The sequence below is a fragment of the Theropithecus gelada genome, chromosome 8 (assembly GCF_003255815.1).
Source record: "Theropithecus gelada isolate Dixy chromosome 8, Tgel_1.0, whole genome shotgun sequence".
NCBI classification, from domain to species: Eukaryota; Metazoa; Chordata; class Mammalia; order Primates; family Cercopithecidae; genus Theropithecus; species Theropithecus gelada.
Genome location: NC_037676.1, coordinates 123,963,678 through 123,971,860, shown reverse-complemented (window position 1 = coordinate 123,971,860; position 8,183 = coordinate 123,963,678).

Below are 8,183 nucleotides of genomic sequence, written 5' to 3'. Positions count from 1 at the left end.
AAACTCCTGACCTCATGATCCACCCGCCTCAGCCTCCCAAAGTGCTGGGATTACAGGCATGAGCCACCGTGCCCAGCCGAATAGTTTATTCTTTTAAAAAACCTTCCACATACTCAACAAATATAATTTATTCATTTGCTAATCAATTATTATTGCACCTCCTACTTACTAAGGGTCTATTTTGTATGCTAAGGATATGTCAGTGTACAAGATAGACATAGTCTTTGCTAGACCAGTAAGGCAGAGTTTTTAATAAATTGGGGAAAGGACACCCTATTTAATAAATGGTGCTAGGAAAACTGGGTAGCCACAAGTAGAATGAAACTGGATCCCTATCTCTCACCTTATTAAAAAAAATCAACTCAAGATGGATCAAAGACAAACCTAAAGCCTGAATCCATAAAAATTCTAGAAAATAACCTTGGCAAAACTCTTCTGGACATTGGCCTAGGCAAAGGATTCATGACTAAAACCCAAATGCAAATGCAACAACAGCAAAAATAAATGAACGGGGCCTAATTAAACTAAAAAGCTTCTGCAGAGCAAAAGAGATAATCATCAGAGTAAACAGACAACCCACAGAATGGGAGAAAATATTTGCAAAGCTATGCATCCAACAAAGGACTCTTATCCAGTATCTACAGGGAACTCAAACAAACCAGCAAGAAAAAAACAAATAATTCCGTCAAAAAATGACATAAATAAACATTTATCAAAAGAAGATATACAAATGGTCAAGAAACATTTTAAAAAGCTCAACATCACTAATCATCAGAGAAACGCATATTAAAGCCACAGTGAGGCTGGGCGCGGTGGCTCAAGCCTGTAATCCCAGCACTTCGGGAGGCCAAGACGGGCGGATCACGAGGTCAGGAGATGAAGACCATCCTGGCTAACACGGTGAAACCCCGTCTCTACTAAAAAATACAAAAAACTAGCCGGGCGAGGTGGCAGGCGCCTGTAGTCCCAGCTACTCAGGAGGCTGAGGCAGGAGAATGGCGTGAACCCGGGAGGCGGAGCTTGCAGTGAGCTGAGATCCAGCCACTGCACTCCAGCCTGGGCGACAGAGTGAGACTCCGTCTCAAAAAAAAAAAAAAAAAAAAAAAGCCACAGTGAGATGCAACCTTACTCCTGCAAGAATGACCATTATTAACAAGTCAAAAAAACAATAGATGTGTGTGTGGATGTGGTGAAAAGGGAATGCTTACACACTGCTGGTGGGAATGTAAATTAGTATGGGGATTCCTTAAAGAACTAAAAGTAGATCTGCCATTCAATCCAGCAATCCCACTACTAGGTATCTACCCAAAGGAAAAGAAATCATCATTTGAAAAAGACACATGCACACCTTTATTTATTGCAGCACAATTCACAATCGCAAAGATATGAAATCAACCTAAGTGCCCATTGACTAATGAATGGATAAAGAAAATGTGGTATATATACACAATGAAATATTACTCAGCCATTAAAAAAGAAATGTTTTTTGAAGCAACTTGATTGGAGCTGGAGGCCATTATTCCAAGTGAAGTAACTCAGGAAGGGAAAACCAAATACTGTATGTTCTCGCTTGTAGGTTGGAACTAAGCTATGAGTAGGCAAAGGCATACAGAGTGATACAATAGACTTTGGATACTCAGAAGGAAGAGGGTGGGAAATGGGTGTGGGATAAAAAACTACACATTGGGTAAAATGTACACTACTCAGGTGACAGGTGCACTAAAATCTCAGAATTCACCACTATATATAATAATTCATCCATGTAACCAAAAACCAGTTCTACCACAAAATATATTAACATTAATTAAAAAATAAAAAGTAATAAATACATAAAGTACTTATAACTTTTGATAAATCTTAGAAAGAAAATTAAAATGGTGGTGTTATAAAAATTACAAAGTGAAAAGATCTACTTTAGAAAGGATGAAATTCTATCATTTAAATAATGAAGGAAAATAATTTAGAGGGATGATGTGACTTGCCCATGGTCACATAGGCAGCTACAGGCAGAACCAGACCTAGATTCAAGATCCAGTCCACAAAGCAGTTCAAAGAAAAAGAGAAATAAGAATTTTCATGTTTGCATTTGATGATTTGAAAAATTGCAAGGCTTATGCTACCTTTAAAACAGATGGAAAAAAAAAAACACCAAACCCAGCATCCTTTCACTTTCTGTCATCTTAGACTAAGTGGGCTTTTGAATATGGGATGGAGACAAGAGGTCTCTCTCTCTCTTCACAGCAATTAGCAGCAGCCAGTCTTTACAGAATGGGTGTGATGGGATATCAGTTGATAATGACAGATCCATTTATTACTCCCTTTGACTCTTTTCACTAGCTGAAATGTCATCAGCATAACTGTAGAAGTAATATTCTCTATTCAATGCAGCTAGAAGCCAAACACATTCCTTAAGGAATAGTTACCAAGCCTTTAGTAATCCACTATGGCTAGCTAGATAAGGGCTCCTATGCTAAAGAATGTTCAACCCACTGCCAGTCCAAAAGAAGCTCCCCAGTTGTCCAATATTATCCTCTTTCTTCAGTGCTTTTGCAGATATTTAGTTAATGGGTTAAGACATGGTGAGAAAAAGAAAAAAAAAATAAGTTTCATCTCCTGTTGCCAAGCATCTTTACACAGAATGCTCAACTCAAATTCTACCTCTATTACGAAGTTTCTTGATCCCTGACTTGAAAGATCTGCCTTCCATCTCACCCATGCTTTCTGCTACTTATTGTAACATTATTGAACTCTAGAGGGAAAAAAGAGAACTAAAAAAAAGTCCTACTAATATGAATTGAGCACAGGCCATTTGTTGCATGATTTTTACAAAACTCATTTAATCACATTATTTTGACTCTTTTTGTTTTGTTTTTTTGAGACGGAGTCTCACTCTGTCGCCCAGGCTGGAGCGCAGTGGCGTGATCTCGGCTCACTGAAAGCTCCGCCTCCTGGGTTTACACCATCCTCCTGCCTCAGCCTCCAGAGTAGCTGGGACTACAGGCACCCGCCACCACGCCCGCCGAATTTTTTGTATTTTTAGTAGCGACGGGCTTTCACAATATTAGCCAGGATGGTCTCAATCTCCTGACCTCGTGATCCGCCCGCCTTGGCCTCCCAAAAGTGCTGGGATTACAGGTGTGAGCCACCAAGCCCAGCCTATTCTGACTCTTTAATCAGAGTAAATCATTGAGGCTGGTATTACAGGGTTGATAATAAAGGTGCTATTTATCAAACTTCCATCATTCAGTACTAAGCACTTACTGGACTGCTTGTTTATACATATCACTACACAGTTTCATAAAGTTTGTTTTATTCTTCCTACTTCCCAGATGAGGAGACTGAGGATCATAAAAGATAAGTGTCTGTGATTACAAGACAACCACTAAACTGAAGCCAGGCTTCAACACAGTGGAAGAATGAGCCCAAAAGTATTTCAGGGATGATTAGGGCTGCCTTTCCCAACCCAAACTGAGAGTGCAAGGGCCTTGAGGGCAGAACAATTTCTAAGCTCCACTCCCCACATTCCAGAGCAGTGCTCCTTGGCTGCCCCAGGTTCCCCCAGGTGTGGCTCCGATGGGTCATTGTGTGACATGAGTTGCAGTAACCACAGTAAACCTTGGCAGTGTCTGAATGATGCCATCTCTGCCAGTTCACAGAAAGCACAAGCTATGGGGGGTGTAGCTACCTCTACATAGTTTTCAAAGGATGGAGCCACCCATTGTCTTGGGATGTAACCCCAGGCAGAGGGCTTCCTGCCTAGGAGAGTTGAGAGGGTGGAGCTGCCCCCACCACCTCAGACCAGCAACGCCACCACTGTGTAATTCCAACCAAGAAGAGCCACAGGCACTTGACTCCAATCAGTGAGAGCTATGGTATGGGCTGAGCCCAGCAAAGCCACAGTGGTGGAGTCACCTGGAGACTTCGGGGCCAAGATCACACCCCAGTGTGTCTGAAAGGCAGGACATCAAGTCAAAGCTTATTCTGAAGGTTTGAGATTTAATGTTTTCCCCATTGGGCTTCAAATTTACTTGGGACCTGTTATTCCTTTATTATTTCCTATTTCTCCCTTTATGGCATAGGAATGTCTATCCTATGCCTCTCCCATTGTATTTGGGAAGCACACAACTTTGATTTCAGTTTTACAACTGGAGAGCAATTTGCCTCAGGATGAGTTGTACTTTGAGTCCCACCCATATCTGATTTAGATAACATTCAGATAAAATTTGGGACTTTGAATTTAAAGTTGGTGCTAGAATGAGTTAAAACTTTTGAAGCTATTGGGATGGAATTAACGAGTTTTGCATGTAAGAAGGACATGAATTTGGGGGGCCAGGGGAGAAATGCTATGGTCTGAATGTTGTGCCCCATCATTTATATGTCGAAACCTAATCATCAATGTAATGATTTTAGGACATAGGGTCTTTGAGAAGTGATTAGATCATGAGGTCAGAGGTCTCATGAATGGGATTAGTGACCTTATAAAAGAGACTCCAGAGAGCTAGCTATTCCCACCCCCCAGGTGAGGACACAGCAAGACAGTGCTGTATATGATCCACAAAACTGGCCTTCACCAGTCACTGAACCCACTGGCCCCGGGATCTTGGACTTCCCAGCCTCCAAAATTATGAGAAATAAATTTCTGTTGTTTATAAGCTAACCAGTCTATGGTATTTTTCATCCCCCAAGGCTCCATCATTCGAATTTACAGTATATTGTTATAGCAGCCTGAACAGATTAAGATAAGGTCTCTCCAGGTGGATACAACCCAAAAACTTATGGTTTAGGAAGTGATTGATAGCTCTGTGCTAATAAGAAAAATAAATCTATTTTTTCTTCCAAGTAGAAGCAGTTTCTATGCCAGGGTACTAGTTTAAATAGGAGAGAGCTGGATTTTAGAACTCACACACTTTCTGACACCCTTGGGCAGTGAATGTCTAGTACACCCACCAGCTCTGCAGGCATACAGAAGTAAAATGTACCAGAGCTGAAACTTGAACTCAAGTCTGTTGATTTAGAGCTTATGATCTTAGCTACAAAGCAACCATGCCTTTTGATGTGGTAGATTTCCATGTGCAAAGGACTCATTTCTTGAATGCAATTTAAATTGCCTGGAGGTCAAGAATCATATCCGGTGAGTCTCAGAATCCTAGCATGTAACTTTGTCCTACAAAGCAACTCCGGATGCACCTGTTGCTGAATTGTCCGATACTCTGAGACGGTGTTAAGGGTAAGACAGCAAACCCCATTCTATCATCAGCCCCTAAGGGCCAGGGTGTAAGCCACTAAGCAGCCAATTCTTCCCTGCACCTGCTTCAGTCTCTTCTCTCTCCCCTCCACACTAACAGAGCCAGTGTCTATTTGTCCTTTGGAAGTAGTGTGCCCTGCTAGGAGTAAAATTTGGCACAATTAGTCTGTGGGCTCATCATAGTCATCTGCAACATGGACATTCAGTGTTAACTGATCCTCTCACAACATCATTAAATCAAACCTAGGGAGGGACAAATCCTCAGATCTAGAGACAAACCATGAAACAGATTCCAGATATCTGAGCCTAACTCTTGCTGTTCCCTGCCTCTTCCAAGACTGCAGACACCTACTCCTTGAGGCCCTTCTGCCTTTCCAAACTCATTCAGCGCTCCAATTCTTTAATTTAGAGCTTTCCCTTTTGGGATTAGAGTGAAGGCTGGCCAGATTTACTCCACTGACTGCATGCTAAAAAATCTGGGAGAGGTGATTAAAGATACAGCACTACAAACCATTTTAGCAATCGTGAGCAGCTTAGACTTGTAGACTGGTAAGTAAGAAACTTACAGATGTCCTGGTATAGGCTCTCCTATCTCAGACGAGGACATTGTAAGGCACAGGGGGCAGAAAAGTGCTGCTATCTCCCGACACCCACTGCTATGCTCCTTTCATACTTTTTTTCTTCAACTTGAAGTTTAACCCCAGGCAACTTATATTGCTCCATTTACATCCTTTTTTTACCTGCAGAGAAAACTTTTTAATGAAGCCTTTATTATTTTAGCCTGAATCTATCTGCTCTGGTTTTTCTTGTAGCACAACATACCTTTTTAAAAACAGAATGTTTAAAATTACAGACATATCCTAGGACCGAGATCTGACTTTTAGTGGGAGGTGGGGGGTGAGGGGAGGAGGCAAGTGTAATTCAAAATGGGCAGGAGTGCAGAGAGCTAAGAAATATCTTGGAACAAGATAGCTGGCTTTTTTCCCCCCAGATCTGCTCCAGACCTGCTAAATCTGGCTGCCCTCCTGACCTGGATCTCAGGGTGGCATGGGCATTACCTCCTGTTATTCGCAGACGAAGCTACATCTGAGTGTGAGGATGGAAACACTTCTGCTCATAAGAACAGTTTGTGGTTCAAGGTTTGCAGACAGGAGATTTGTTTGTTTTGCTTCGGGCTTGGGGGTTTTGTACCCTCCCCCTGCCGCCTACTTCAGTCTCAAGTGACTCAGCAGGCTTTCTCAGCCAGGCCCAGCCTAAACACTGCCACTTGGCAGGGAGAGGGGGTGTTCCCCCAATTGCTCAGTGACCTGGCTGCACTGAAAAGAACAGCCCAGGCCCCCTCCCTTGCCCCCTGGGGAACAATGCAGGGAGCACAGCAGTATGCAGGCAAGTCATCCCTCTGCAAACAGGACTCCCCCACCCGAATCCTTTCCCTTCACCACACACTCCGCCCTCCTACAAAACACAACTTGAAATTTGAACAGCAAAGCTGGATGGTTAGTCTACTTTCCCTCGGGGCCCCACGAATCACAAACAAGGCCATGTGCGCATGGTACACGGGGATCCCTACATCTGCCCAGTGACGCAGACACAGCTGAGGTGGGGTGGATGCAGAAGCTGTGAAAGGCCACACAACAGCACACTTGAGGTCTGGGTGGGGTGGCAGGTGGTCCCTAGGTTGGAAAGAAACCAGGAGTCTCAGGCCATAAACATCCACTCCCAGGAAACAGTGATTTTGCTGGTTCGTTGATTCAGTTCACAAACATGTGCTGGACACAGGGCTAGGTCCTAGAGAAATCAGTGTTACAAAGGGTGGGAGAGGTGGTAAAGGGTGCTGTAAAAGGTGTAAGCAATGGTCTCCATCCTCAGGGACCTCATAGTCCAACTGGAAGGACAAAAATGTCAGAGAAGGATGGCAACCGACAACACAAGGTGATGAACCCTTTGAAAGAGGTATATAAGCCCCTCCATTCCCCTTTGTCTTAAGTTGCTGATTTTAAAAAGCACTTTATTCTTGTCCTTCAGCAACGCTGCACACACATGTAGGGGGTTCACTGAAGTCATACCTTTTACTTGTGATGTGTTTCCCCACTCTCACCACCTAAATAATTAGAAATTATTCTTCCCGAATCATCTCAGGCTTGACTTCATCCATGCAGTCTCCCTGACTGCTGCCACCAACCACGAGGATGGGGTAGGTGCTTCTATTTCATATCTCTTGTTCATACCTTTCTCATTGCCCATACATGTTGTTTATTAAATGTTTATGAGTCTTTGTCTCCCACTAGACTAAAAACCGCTGGAGAGCAGATAACTACAGCTTACTTACCTCACTAATCCTAACTCTGGCACAGTATCTGATACATAATGGACACTCTAAATAAATGGCTATCAAAGGTATAAGAATGGCAGTGGAAGAGACACCCTAAGGTGACCCCCAATGAGTCATATTGTCTAATCCCCTCTTCTTGGGTCCATGTGAAACCTGCAACTTGCTTCTGACCAGTAGAATCTGAAAAAAGTGATGGAAGGTGACCTCTGACATGTGATTATTCTAGATATGCCAATGGCTCATTTGTCAATCTTGGCATTCAGATCTTTCAAATTCTAAAGAGTCTTTTTCTATGAGTTAATGAAAGATTAAAATTGCCAATCATGATGGTGTATTTGTCTAATTAGCTAGTTAAATCAGTTTTTTCATGTGCCTTAAGGCTATGTCATTAGATGCATAAAAATTTAGGTGCTAAAATTTGGTATTATTATTTTCTGATTCAAGTGACTTCTTTATCATTATGAAATATTTCTGGCCGGGCGCGGTGGCTCAAGCCTGTAATCCCAGCACTTTGGGAGGCCGAGATGGGCGGATCACGAGGTCAGGAGATCGAGACCATCCTGGCGAACACAGTGAAACCCCGTCTCTACTAAGAAATACAAAAAA